Below are 14,659 nucleotides of genomic sequence, written 5' to 3'. Positions count from 1 at the left end.
AGCAAAGACACCTGCAGTATGTGCTGCTACAGTACTAGTATTCCCACAATATTTAAAGGAGTAGTCCAGTGGTGATTCAGTGGTGAGCAACTTATCCCCTATCCTAAGGATAGGGGATAAGTTGCAGATCGCAGGGGGTCCGACCGCTGGGGCCCCCCGCGATCTCCTGTACGGAGCCCCGACAGCCCGCGGGAAGGGGGCGTGTCGACCTCCGCACGAGGCGGCGGCCGACACGCCCCCTCAATACAACTCTATGGCAGAGCCGAAGCGCTGCCTTCGGCAATCTCCGGCTCTGCCATAGAGGTGTATTGAGGGGGCGTGTCGGCCGCCGCCTCGTGCGGGGGTCGACACCCGCTATCTCGGCGGAGAGCCGGGGCCCCGTACAGAGAGATCGCAGGGGGCCCCAGCGGTCGGACCCCCCGCGATCTCAAACTTATCCCCTATCCTTAGGATAGTGGATACGTTTTTCACCACTGGACTACCCCTTTAATGCATGCTGCTGCATATAGTGTTAGGAGTGCAAGATTACAACCAAGAGACCATGCCACTTCCTACATGTTTCGCCACAGTTAGGCCAGACTTGGGCGCAGCTAGGTGGAGGCCATCATGACAGGGTTTGACAGGGAGTGAAAGGGTTAAGGGGACAAAGATGAAAAGGTTGGATGAGATGGGGACAGGGAGAGAGCAGATGGAGGGGGAGTGGGGATTGAGGGGCTTGAGGAGCTCAAGGGAGATGATTGGTGTTGGAGGGGGTAAGGTCTGTGGGGGGGGGGGGGGGGGGTAAGGGGGATATATATAGAGAAGTGGAGGGCTGGGGGGGGGTGTTGTTCTGGAGGCAGAAAGCTCCCACCCTCCCTCCCTTGTTTTGTTTATGTTTGTTTTTCTTTAATTGGGGGTGTTTTTTTCTTGGGGTGATGTTTGGAATGGGGTGGTTGGCGAGATGGTCTTTCTGTTCTTTGTCACAGCAGTGTGGGCAGGGGGGTCCTCGAAGTTGGTGGTAACAAAAGGTGTGGAAAGCGTAAAGGGAGGCAACCGAACCGGTTCCGGACTCCTTTTGGAGGTTAGATCTTGGTGGATGGCAGTTCCAGTGAAGAAATTGAGAGATGGGAGGCTTAGGCCTCTGGGGGGTCCCCGCGGGTGAGTAGTTTCCTGCCGCTGAGCCAGTGGGGTCAGCTGGAGGCAAAATGAGCCTGCGTGGGATCTAAGTGGGGGGACCGCCAGGGGAGTTTGGGCATCGAGGACCACCTTGGTGTTGAGTGGGTTTGTATTATTACATGTTAATGTTATATATGATTGTTTATAATAAAACGGCTGCTGTGGCCAATTCATTCCATTCCTGGTCTTTGTCGTTATTTGAGGGGACGGGTTGGTAGTACGGAGCGAGTGTAATTTCTGACACCTGTTGCGATCTGTCTATTAGAGTGTGCTCCATGTTGGGAGCTGTAGTACCTGCAGTTAAAGAAAGATCACAGCGGATGTTACTCCTGACACCCGCTGTGATCCTCCTTTATAATGTGTAGATGCGGGCGGCCGCTCTTCTATGGTCCCCTGCACTCATGTATATATACACATATTCATATTTTCCACAGAGAGCTGTGATTGGCTGGAACCATCTGACCAATCACAACTCTCTGCGGGAAATATGAATAGGTGTATATATACGGCAGTGCAGGGGACCAAAGAAGAGCGGCCGGCCGCATCTATACATTATACAGGAGGATCACAACGGGCGATTTGTCAATTAGTACAGGTACTACTACTCCCATCATGGAACAGTGTGTTCTATGCTGGGAGTAGTAGTACTACCTAAAAAAATTATAAAAATTAAGACAAAAAGTGAAAAACACACACACACACACACTACATTTTTATTATTGTCCGCTACATTTTAAGGTCCCTGCCCACACACATAAATTGATCCCTGTTTTAAAAATTAATAAAAATTTTGTTATAAAAAAGATAAATTTCGTTAGATACAATTTTTTCCTTCACTACTGTATCTTTTTTATTTTTTTAATGGTACCCTATGAAATTTTATTTAAAAGGGTATCTCCATCACTTTTTGGATCGCTAAAGTCCAAAAAAGAATAAAAACCGCCTGAAAAAACGTCAAAGTTAAAACCCACATATAGTTTTTCTTGGCGTTTTTTCACTCATATAGACTTCTATGGGAGAAAAATGCCACGATTTGACAAAAAAATGGCTCAACATGCTACGATTTTGGAAAACCGCCAAGGAGCTGAAAAACGCCAAAAAAGAGTGAAAAACACCAAAAGGATTAATAAAAATGCCAAAGTGAAAAACACCAAGTGGAATAAGAATTTTGAGATTTCTCATTGATTTACAGCTAACATATGGCCGCAGCGTTTTTTTGGGCCGAAAAAACGCCATGCGGCAGAATTGGCGTTTTTTCCCCCCCCCCAATTTTTTTTTTAAAAAGTAGAAACTTAGCCTCAGGCTCTTTATCCCCTTCCAGACTTCAGACATACATGTACTTCAAGATGGCAGGTCAGTGAGTATGGAGTGGGCCCAGGAGCAAAGCATACTCCATACACATTTGACATCATCTGGGATAGGAGATAGTTTAGTTCCCATTTCCAGGACATTTAACCCACTCCCACCACCACAGATGCTGCAGTCAGAGGGCTCATTTTGTCACCCGATGGATGTGGTTAGGAAAGTGGCTGGGGGCCTAGTGAAGCCTCTATGCCTTAAAGGGGTACTCCGGCGCTTAGACATCTTATCCCCTATCCAAAGATGCCACCGCTGGGGACCCCCGTGATCTTGCACGCCGCACCCCGTTAAAATCAGTCCCTGGAGCATGTTTGCTCCGGGTCTGACTACTGGCAATCACGGGGACGGAGCATAGTGGCGTCACGCTCCGCCCCCTCAATGCAAGCCTATGGGAGGGGAGTGACAGCTGTTACGCCCCCTCCCATAGACTTGCATTGAGGGGGCGGGGTGGGACGTCACACGGGGCGGAGTCAAGACATCACGATCTTCCGTTCCCGGGGTCTGGAGCCAGAACCTCTAGAGCCAGAAGCAGAGGTCTGGAGCCAGAAGCAGATACAGGTGGGTGCTGCGTGCTATATTGCGGGGGTCCCCAGCGGCGGGACCCCTGCAATCAGACATCTTATCCCCTATCCTTTGTATTTTTTTTATTTACTTGACAGGCTTAGTAGTGGTAGCCGTCTTATAGATGGAGTCCATTAGTAAGCCGGGGCTTAGCGTTACCCACAAAAACAGCTAGCGCTAAACCCCAAATATTACCCAGGTAAGAGCCGGTACAAACAGGCTTGGAGCGTCAAAAATGGCGCTCCTGGGCCTAGATGGTAACAGGCTGGCGTTATTTAGGCTGGGGAGGGCCAGTAAAAATGGTCCTTGCCCACCGTGGTAACGTCAGGCTGTTGGTATTTGGCTGAGACTAAAAATAGGGGAACCCTAGGGGTTTTTTTTTAGTTTTTTTTTTTTTGCATAAATATTTTTTTATCTTTTTTTCAATATTTATTTATTTATGCAAAAAAAAAAACATAGGGTTCCCCCTATCTTTATTCTCAGCCAAATACCAACCAAGCAGCAGGAGCCTGACGTTACCAGGGGGGGCGAGGACCATTGTTATTGGCCCTCCTAAGCCGAAATAACATCAGCCTGTTATGTTACCGCCTAGGCCCAGGAGCAGCATTTTTGACGATCCGGGCCTGTTGGTACCGACCTATTCCCGGCACCACTGTGTTGTTGGGTACCGGGGTAATAATTGGGGATTAGTGTTAGCTTGTTTTTGTGGCTAACGCTAAGCCCAGCTTAGTAATGGACTCCGTCTATTAGACAGCTTCCACTACTAAGCCTGTCAAGTAATAAAAAATTAAATAAATAAATAAAAAAAAACGTTTAATAAAAAAAATGATTCCCAAAAAATCTGAAATGAGAAAAATAGGTTAATACATTTGTTACCCCCCTTGCACATCTCCCGCGCCGCACGACTACAACTCCCAGCATGCCCTTACAGTAAGGACATGCTGGGAGTTGTAGTTGTGCATTGCAAGAGATGTGCGGGCGAGTGACAAGCTTGTCAACAGCCCCCTGCTGCAGGACTACTACTCCCAGCATGCCCTTACAGTAAGGGCATGCTGGGAGCTGTAGTTGCGCGGCGAGAACAAGTAACAAGCTTGTCACTTGCCCACCACACAACTACAACTCCCAGCATGCCCTCACTCTAAGGGCATGCTGGGAGTTGTAGTCATGCAGTGGGGGGCAGGTGACAAGCTTGTCACTCACCTGCACATCTCCCGCGCCGCACGACTACGACTCCCAGCATGCCCTTACTGTAAGGACATGCTGGGAGTTGTAGTGGTGTGGGCGAGTGACAAGCCTGTTGTTACCTGCCCCCACTGCAGGACTACAACTCCCAGCATGCCCTTACAGTAGGGGCATGCTGGGAGCTGTAGTTGTGCAGCTGAGACAGGTAACAAGCTTGTCACTCGCCCACACATCACCCGCACTGCACAACTACACCCCCCAGCATGCCCTTACTGTAAGGATATTCTTGGAGTTGTAGTGGGTGACAAGCAAGCCAGGGAAGCGGGGGTAATGCACTCCGCTACCAGGCCGGGGGTGATAAGAAAATCACTGTAATTAGATCCTGCCGGGTCCGTGACACGGAACCCAGCGGGAAATTTTAAATTACAGTAAAGTCCGCGGCGCCATAGCAAAGGGAGCCCAGGCTGGCATAACACGGCTTCTGCCCTGAACTCCCACAGCCGGGCCAGGAGATGTGCCGGAGAAGTCCCTGCCATCTCTCAGCATGTACCACAGTGCTGAGGGATGGAAGAATATCGGTCCCGTGAAAAAAGAGAAGTGCTTCTGTGGGCGCTCACCTCCGTCACAGATGTAGTCCGTCACAGGTATGTGGAAGTTTCCGAGAACTTGGTAAAATAAAACCGCTTGGACACGGATGTATTTTGGAAAATAAAAAGAAGGTTTATTCCTTCAGCATGCAATACAGCAACGCGTTTCGAGGGGCAGGGACCCCCTCTTCATCAGGCTATCTGATTGGGCAGTGTGGATGTCCTTTATTTATACCTCATTTGCCCGCGAAAATCACATGTGTGTGTTACATAACATGAAAATAAAACAATAAAGAAAAAAAAAGAAAAAAAAAGAAATAAATAAATAAATAATCAAAATAAATAAATAAAATCCATAGAAAAGAAAACATTTACATTAAAAATGGAAGTGAGCATTCTGTAAAATAACCCACAGATGGTCAGTTTGACTAACCATTATATTATGCACCTTATCTTGTATTGCATATGTGATATGTAATAATTCTGCAGACGTTGGGCCATTTCAAATGCTCTCCCTTCGGAGATCTACAGTGGCTGGGTGAGAGGTCTGAGGCACCGACCGCCGGTGCTGAGGGATGGCTCCTACACATCTCCCTGGGCAGCTGCAGAGTTATGCCAGCCCGGGCTCCTTACCATGGCACCGCAGAGTTAAACCCCCCCCCCCTCGCCCCGGCTTTTCGCCTCCTTTCTCCACGGCTTTATTTATTTATTTTTTTTACCTCACCTGGCCGTGCTCTGGCAGGCTCAGGTTAAGGCTGCGGGTCTTCCGGGACTGCGGTGCCTGTAAAGCATTGAAAGTATGCTGAGTGACAATCCCTGCCGGCCCCTCTTCTGCGCGGCATAAGGGACGTCGCTGGCACTACGGACACTTTCACCCACTGAGGCTGCAGGGAAAGGCATCACTTATGCTGCGCAGAAGAGGAGCCAGCAGGGATCGTCACTCGGCAAGGTTTCAATGCTTTACAGGCACCACAGTCCCAGAAGACCCGCAGCCTTAACCTGAGCCTGCCGGAGCACAGCCAGGTGAGGTAAAATAAAATAAAAAAGCCGGGGAGAAAGGGGGAGAGCTATGATAGGTGTCATCCCACACCACCGCTTAGATTTTGTAATCCCCTACTGGAATATCAAAGTTCCTGCTGGATCCGGTAATTGGCGGGAAATGTGAAATTACAGTAGGGGATAGAAAGACTCCCGCAGCGCTGTGGTATGTTAAAAGGACCCCGAGCTGGCATCACCCTGTCATACTTTCTCCCCTCTACCCTCGCTTCTAATGATGGGGACACTGCTTTACACCCACGCCACACATCTCCCGCCTGCTACAAGACTACAACTCCCAGCATGCCCACATTGTATGGGCATGCTGGGAGTTGTAGTCTTGCGACAGGTAGCAGACAGATGGGAGATGTGCAGCGTGGGTGGGAGGGAGACAAGCGGTGGATGTAAAGCAGTGTCCACGTCTTTGTAAGGGAAGCGGGGAGAAAATATGACGGAGCCCAGAGTGATGCCAGCCCAGGCTCCTTCATAGGGTTATAATAACCAAAAAAGAGGGGCACAAAATACTGACCTATGGTCCAACCTTGTCTTTGGTATACAGAGAAATACAAGTAATACCCAAGAAAATTACACAGAGACATAAAATAGTGAAAAAGTATATATAGTCTTTATTAATAGTGACTGATTTTTAAAAACAGAATTTAAAAGGAACGACAATGGACAGACTACTAAGGCGTCTGGATGAGGGACAGAAGCAAAACTGGGCTACAGAACATCAATAAGAAATGGGAGATAATGAAGTGACCCCCATCCGGGTGTATATACATGTATATACACCCGGATGGGGGTCACTTCATTATCTCCCATTTCTTATTGATGTTCTGTAGCCCAGTTTTGCTTCTGTCCCTCATCCAGACGCCTTAGTAGTCTGTCCATTGTCGTTCCTTTTAAATTCTGTTTTTAAAAATCAGTCACTATTAATAAAGACTATATATACTTTTTCACTATTTTATGTCTCTGTGTAATTTTCTTGGGTATTCCTTCATAGGGTTGTAATATCAAATTTCCCGCTAGAGCTGTGATCACGGCTGCCAGCGGGAAATATAAAATCTGCTCTCCACAGTCGTTTTGTAAGACGTATCCGGGCTGACTTACTTTTACGCTGTTTTGGAGGGGTTGCGACTTTATGTGCAACTTTCACACTTAATAAATCCCTGACCACTGCAAAGGGTAAAATGAAATTCACTTTCGCAAGCTCTTTTGTAGCTTTTTGCTTACAGCCAAAAGTCGCACAAAAATTTGCATAGGTGCTTGTGTGACTTTTTGTGTGACTCTTGTAAGCAAAAATAGAGCTCTAAATCCCTTGATAAATGTCCCCCCCCCCCCCCCCCATAAGTTCACATAACAAGTTTCTGGTGAGTCACACACAGTAACCATTGTTGTAGGCCAGACCCATATCTTCTATACTGAGCATTCATAAATAGTTGCTAAAAGGGATAAGTCAATGAGGGTGAGTACTGGCCCTTTAAAACAAAGTGGCCGTGTGCTGCTCTACGGTGTCCATTCAAGGACAGCATCATCCGTCAGCCATACCTCGCTCATCCTTTAGCCAAAAGGGCGTCCCGCCTCCTCCCTCAGACAAATCGCTGTCAGTTTTCAGCCGTACCTCCCTCATCCTTCAGCGAAAACTGTGTCCTGCCTCCTCCCTCATCCGAAACTGCGTGCCGCTTCCTCCCTCCTCCATCAGGCAAAACCTTTGTCAACCTAAACTCTCTCGTGCCTCAGCCGAAAATGAAGGTGCTGAGTCAGCACAGCTTCGGCAGACCTGCTAGTACAGACAGTGTGTGATTGGCTGGCAGCAAAGATACTGTGATTGGTTGATGGGAGCGTAGGTGTGTGCAGTCCCGCTCCACTGTTTAGACACATTTCTTTACAAACCCTAATCCTCCTCATGTACCGAGCTTTCCCCTATTTCTGTGTGGTAGCCCTTCGGGGGTGTATGGTAGTGGTGGTATATCGGTATATAAGGGGTTAATGTTAACCCTATAGTTCGTGACGCCAGGCTGAGGGCTGGTATGCTGAGGCAATGCTCCGGCCTATCACTGCCCTTCCCAGTAACGATAGGTGCATGAAATGACTGAAGGTCCACAAGGAGATTGAACTTGAACAACTTTACTTAAGTACTTGCGATACATCCAAGGCACAGTAACAGTCTCGTACAAACAGTCCTTATATTGCTCAGTGACTGACAGTTGTTGCGGACCTTGAGCTATTTAGAAAGTCTCTGAATTTAGGGCAGATATTTGCAGATCCATCCGGATTTAATGGTTATTTTAGGTCCAGTGATGCTGCAGAATGTCTGGGGATTGATTCACTACCTATTCTGAATTACTCAGCCGTTGCAGCAAGGCTCGGGCCTAACTCACTGCGATAGTTGCTGCGAAGATCCTTCTCGTTTGACAGCCCAGGAACAAGAGAGAAAAGATTTGCCGCCGCTCCCTTATATGGGCAGGGGGCGGGGTGAATCCAATTGGTCCGAACATCTGTCACTCACCATTACACAGAGTAATGGGATTGCATACGTCACAGGGCCTCCAAAGGTCCTTAAAGGGTAACTCCCACCATCCTATTTTTTTTTTTCTGTCCCTGCCTATTGCCAATCTATCCCTAATCCCCTCCCTGCTTTTAAATTTTTATTTTTACTATATAAAAAAAAATTTCGGCCTGGTAGTGTGCTCACTACCAGGCAGACTTCCCCAGCAGGCACCACATCACTGATGCCTGCTGGGGGGGACTTCCGCCCTTAGTTCATCTACACGGGGTGCCTCCAGCTGTTTCACCACTACAACTCCCAGCTTGCCCTGACATCTATTGGCTGTCAGGGCATGCTGGGAGTTGTAGTATTGAAACAGCTGGAGGTACCCTGTGTAGATAAACTATTAGTTAGTTACAAGCGACGCTACAGCGCTAGCCCGTCCCCTCCGTCAAACCCCCCCTCCCGCATACCCCATTCCCTCATTACACTTAGTTACTGCAGAGTCCGGCAGCGGGCGTGCAGGGACAGCGGCGGCGAATAGGCGGTGGCGATGTGCGGGAGGAGTGGCCTCCCAGCCAGTGGCCGGGGAGCCAATGGGCTCGCTACCGCCAGTCTAACTGAAAAAGGACTGATTGCCAGGCCAAAATCAGTCCTTTTTCAGGCGTGACGTCACGCCAGGCTGCAGCCGGCCACTAGGAGGGTGACCCCTAGTGGCCGGTTTTTAAATGTAAATTAAAGCATTTTAATGAAAAAAAATAATAAAAGTATATTAGATATGTTGTAATACAGAAGTACTACAACATATCAAAAAATAAAGTTGGTGACAGTGCCCATTTAAGCAAAATACCATAAAGTTTACCTAGTCACGTGACCCGCAGGTCCTGCAGCGCTATGTAACAGGTAATTAACCATTTATTTACATATATATTGCTATATTTACATTACATAAATTGCTAGGCTATTAGTTGGAATAGAGGCGACAAGGGGTAGGCTACACAACAGGGATCCCTACGTCCTAGGGACTCTGGCTATGGGGACCCACAGATACATAGGTACCATATAAAAGTTTATATAAGGCTATATAAAGGCTGGGAGAGCCAGCAGAAACGTCGCTGTATGACATTCACATGATGGAATAAAGTTTTTTCTTTTTCACCATATTGGACCTGTGTGCTACGGATTTATGTGAACTTTCTGTGAATTGGGACCCCTGACCAAGGTCTGGTTCTGTGTGCACCCACGGATATTGAGCTCAAGGGAGTGCTGTTTCTCTTTGGATTAGTAGGTACCGTATAAGATGCGGTACCGGGACACCACACCTGCAAAACAAACCTGCGCTCTCAGCTTTTCCCCTATTCCGGGAAAAGCAGAGTACATAGCTTTTCCCGATTCCTGAAAAACCTACAGCTATGTACTCAGCTTTTCCCAATTCCTGAAAAACCTACAGTTAGATACTCAGCTTTTAACAATTCGTGATAAACCTGAAGCTGACTACAGAATTGTAGGTTTTGCAGGAATAGGGGAAAAGCTGAGAGCGCAGGTTTGTTTTGCAGTAATAGGGTACATGAGAGGATTAGGGTTTGTAAAGAAATGTCTAAACAGTGGAGCGGGACGGCACACACCTACGCTCCCATCAACCAATCACAGTATCTTTGCTGCCAGCCAATCACACACTGTCTGTGCTAGCAGGTCTGCCGAAGCTCTGCTGACTCGGCACTTTCATACCTGCTAGTGTTACTGTATAACAGCCATTTATTGTGACTGATCACAGGGGCTCAGCTTCTGGGTCCACAGAAAGCCTGTACTGTAAATGTACAGCCGAAAAACAGAATTGCTGTCACAACCACAGTGCTCTCTGCTGACACCTCTGTCCATGTCAGGAACTGCCCAGAGCAGGAGAAAAACCCCATAGCAAACATATGCTGCTTTGAACAGTTCTTAAAATAGACAGAGGTGTCAGTAGAAAGCACTCTGGTCATGACAGAAAAGAAATCCTAAAAGAATTTCCTCTGTAGTATACAGCTGCTAATAAGTACTGGAAGGATTAAGAATTTTTAATTTAAGTAATTTACAAATCTGTTTAACTTTCTGGCACCAGTTGATTCCACCGGAGTACCCCTTTAAGGATAAAGGGGTCCAAATGGTAAGTCGGCTACTGAGGAGGATACCTCATTGAAACTAGTGACACTGTCCCTTTAACAATATAAAAACATAATTAGCTGGAAGATTAGTGTTAACATTTGGAATATCACCCAATGCTGAACAGTGTGTACAGAATTTACAGCTATTCCTATAAGTCTGTTTCCAGGAAATTCATTTTACTTTCACTTTCATTATGACTTTCAAGAATAAAAAAAAACTATGGCGGAAGATTTATCATTGTTGTCATTGTTGAGGTCTTGAAGTAATTTAGTTTTGCTTACATGTGACATCTTTATCATAGATAAATAGATCAATTTGGCGCATGTAAACAAAAAATAATAAATCACATCAAAACGCTATTTTGTATGATTCCTGTGACTTTTCTACACATGAAGTTGCAGATGCGCTCTTCTGGCATGGCATAAAATCCCAATCAGTTTCTGAGACTCCATAACTGCAGCTAAAGCGGATTTTAGGGAATGCTACCATATGATAATGACTCGCATTTATTTTTCATATTTATATATTTTTTATTTTACATTGTTTTTATTTATTTTGCTTTTTAATATATTACTGTATTATGCCTAAGCCTCTCAGACGTACAGCAGATTAGACTTTGCCTCAGACAGTCTGATTGGCTTCTGTAGCCTTGAACTCCGGTTGGCATATCTACCATCGGTGCCCCACGATTGGTTTGCGGGACCCTGATGAAGAGTAGAGGGAGCCCCTCCCTCTGCCACCCTATAGATGCTGCGGTCACACTGCAATCACCCTTATCTTCTGGGCCACAAGAACTTGACCCTCTCTAAAATGGCACTGAGAGTCGCATTGGTCTTTGCAGACATGCGCGGATTTGCGCCATGTACAGTATATTAAGTCTTCAGTATGTTTCTATAGTAACCCACACAACGCCATTTACGATTGGCTGCAGTTCCCCACTTCACCCGGAAGTGCTTCTCATGTCTGAGAACTGCTGGTCTCGACATCCCACATGATTATGACGTTCGGCCTTGGTGCCATCGTGACTGCTTAAACGTAGGTAATCACAAATATTAGATGCACATGGGCGCTGTCATATATTGTTTAGTGCAATTTTATAGATCTTACGCTATGCACATAGATCACAATGTATATTTTATCACTGTACACGCATTTGTATTTACTATGTACACTTTATTGTGTAAGGTGCTGAAGTCGACCAGTAACACGGAAAGGTCCCTGCAGCTTGCTGGGACTTGTAGTTATTATAATAGACTTTAGTTCAGCCATGCAGACTAGAATAGACTTGATCAGTGTCTTGACTTTAGTAGAGACAGTAGACATAGATGAGATGACTTGGTGACAATGTGGCTGGTGTGCAGACTTTGTGGCCTCCAGGATCTGTGATGTCTGTGCTTTGCTGTCCTCGGCAGAAAGAGAGAATTGTAATGGCCGCCCCTTTATATAGAGCCCTTATATAGAGGGGGCTGAGCCAAAGCCCATTGGTCAAGCTGCGGGTCATGTGTTAACCTGGTGCCCTCTGGGTAACATCATGTGACATTTCACAGGTCCTTTGGACTAACTATACATTAATACATTGATTATAATCCCATGACAATAAATGACACTTATAATAACAGCAGGGGAGACACTGCAGGAGAGTCCCAAGGTCACTGAGGGACTCAACCTGACAGGGCCTAAGTGTAGTGCAAGACCATGTCCTCTACTGGGACATTACACTAAAAACCCTGTGGGAGGAGTCTCCATGTCCAACCTTTTTTTCCCAGAGTGGTGGAACAATCTATTCTGGCTCTGGCCAGAGAGGAGTGAGGTTGTCCTTGGAGCACTGCTGCTGAGCGGATATACAAGCTACCATCAAAGAGAGCTTTAAATGGGCCCCGTCAGATCCAAAAACTTTATATGTTGTTACTAATAAATAAAAAAAAAATTAAAGACCTTTTGTAATATAGTTGTTTTAAGTTTTTTTTATTATTATTTTAAAAGAAAACGGTCCCTGAAAATCCCACCACTAGGAGTCCCCATACCTGTCTGTATCATTCATGATAATTAGTATAATTAGTATAATTACCCCCACAAGCGGCTATCAGTCCCACTGAAGAGACATCATCTAACTGTGTTGTCCACTTGTTAGAAAATAAACTCCACAATACAACGCAATCCATCTCCAAGAAGGGGATTTACTACTCAAAAAGCCAGAAGGGATAAGGAAGGAACAAGTGTCCTCCTGCAACTACTGGACTTTTAGTGGGCTTTTGGTCAGAGCCAATTCTAATATAATAGGCCAACCATTTGCACCATATACATTTATGTCCTTAAAGGGGTACTCTGCTGCTCAGCGTTTGGAACAAACCATCCCATAGACTTGCATTAAGGGAGCGGGGTGGAACGCCATTAGGGGGCGGGGCTATGACGTCATGAGCTCCTGCCACAGGCTCGAGCATTTGGAACAGTTTGTTCCAAATACTGAGCAGCGGAGTACCCCTTTAATCAAAATTGGCAATACCTACAGCAGGGCAAAAAAAAAAAAATAATAATAATAATGTAAGTAGCTACAAAGAACATGGAAATGAACTTCAATGAGTAAAAGGGGAGATGAAGGCCGGATGGACTAAGGCAAGAAATGGGAGAGCTGTCCGGCTACAGTTGTTTTGGTGTCAGATGGAATCGCCAAAAATGTCCATAGGTGACATTGGAAGACTCCAGATACAAGGAGAACCCAAAATGAACAATTTAAAGCAGAACAAATACAAAATCCTTCCTTTCTATTATTGATTTTCTTTCTCTCATCATTTTGTACTTTCTATTAAAGAGTTAAGGCAGTTTTAGAGTCTTCTCCGTACTTTTACTTTCACTTATAGATTATAAATAGGACAACGCTGTGTGAGGGAGATCACAGACGACTGAGCACAGACCCGAGAGGACAAGTAAAAGGTACAGACGCTTTTATTATGCTTTTCCTGTAGTGTAAGGAATATTAAGGGTAGCAAAACCTTTCTTCTTTCTTTCCTCCCTTTCACATCCAGTAATATAAGACAGAAAACCCCTTTCACACTTGATTTAATGAGGACGTGTAGGGTTCAAATTTTCTAAAATGTAGAAATGTTTTAAGCTCTTTAAAAAGGCCCAGATTTATCCAACTGTGTGAGAGAAAAAGTGGAGTGATCTTCCCATAACAACCAATCACAGTTCAGCTTTCACTTTACCTCAGCGCGTTACCTGAGCTGTGATTGGTCGCTGTGGAAGAATCACTGCACTTTTTTCTCTCACATAGTTTTTATGCTCTTTGTGGGTAAATATATAAATGTACTGTAGAGAATTAAAGTGGTACTCCGGGGGAAAATTTTTATTTTTATCTACTGGTGCCAGAAAGTTAAACAGATTTGTAAATGACTTCTGTTAAAAAAAATCTTAATCCTTCCAGTACTTATTAGCAGCTGAATACTACAGAGGAAATTCTTTTCTTTTTGGAACACAGAGCTCTCTGCTGAATCACAAGCACAGTGCTCTCTGCTGACAACTCTGTCCAATTTAGGAACTGTCCAGAGCAGCATATGTTTTCTATGGGGATTTTCTCCTACTCTGGACAGTTCTTAAAATGGACAGAGATGTCAGCAGAGAGCACTGTGGTCATGATGTCAGCAGAGAGCTCTGTGTTCCAAAAAGAAAATAATTTCCTCTGTAGTATTCAGCAGCTAATAAGTACTGGAAGGATTAAGATTTTTTTTTAATAGAAGTAATTTACAAATCTGTTTAACTTTCTGGCACCAGTAGATAAAAAAAGTGTTCCCCCGGAGTACCCCTTTAAGGCGTTTTTCTCAAACAGCTGCAGCTATTGTACAGGGCTTCAGAGCTTGGGTTTCTCAGTATCCTCTATTGGCTCAGTAACAATACAGGTCTTAGTCTGGTGATTCTGGTCATTAAAGGAGTACTCCGCTGCTCAGCGTTTGGAACAAACTGTTCCAAACGATGGAGCAGACACCAGGAGCTTGTGACGTCATAGCCACGGCCCTCATGACGTCATACCCCACCCCCTCAATGAAAGTCGATGGACTTGCATTGAGGGGGCAGGGCGTGATGATGTTAGGGGGTGGAGCTGTGACGTCAAGAGCTACCGGCGGCTACAGCTTTCGGAACACTTTGTTCC

At 45.7% G+C, this 14,659-nt stretch overlaps 1 protein-coding gene across 3 annotated transcripts in view; it reads left to right on the top strand.

The window, feature by feature from the left end:
* The first annotated feature begins 13,361 nt into the window (after positions 1-13,361).
* LOC130294601 (guanylate-binding protein 1-like) overlaps positions 13,362-14,659 on the top strand; it is a 35,047-nt gene continuing 33,749 nt past the window's right edge. Inside the window, exon 1 of one of the 3 annotated variants that reach the window (XM_056544688.1) lies at positions 13,362-13,446. The gene's annotated coding sequence lies outside the window, so the exon portion shown is untranslated. The remainder of the gene's footprint in view (positions 13,447-14,659) is intronic. The other 2 variants (XM_056544690.1, XM_056544689.1) reach the window with 2 other exon arrangements.

Source organism: Hyla sarda, chromosome 10 (genome assembly GCF_029499605.1).
Source record: "Hyla sarda isolate aHylSar1 chromosome 10, aHylSar1.hap1, whole genome shotgun sequence".
Lineage (NCBI taxonomy): Eukaryota > Metazoa > Chordata > Amphibia > Anura > Hylidae > Hyla > Hyla sarda.
The sequence above is the reverse complement of the archived record's forward strand: the minus strand, read 5'-3'. Positions and strand labels throughout refer to the sequence as shown.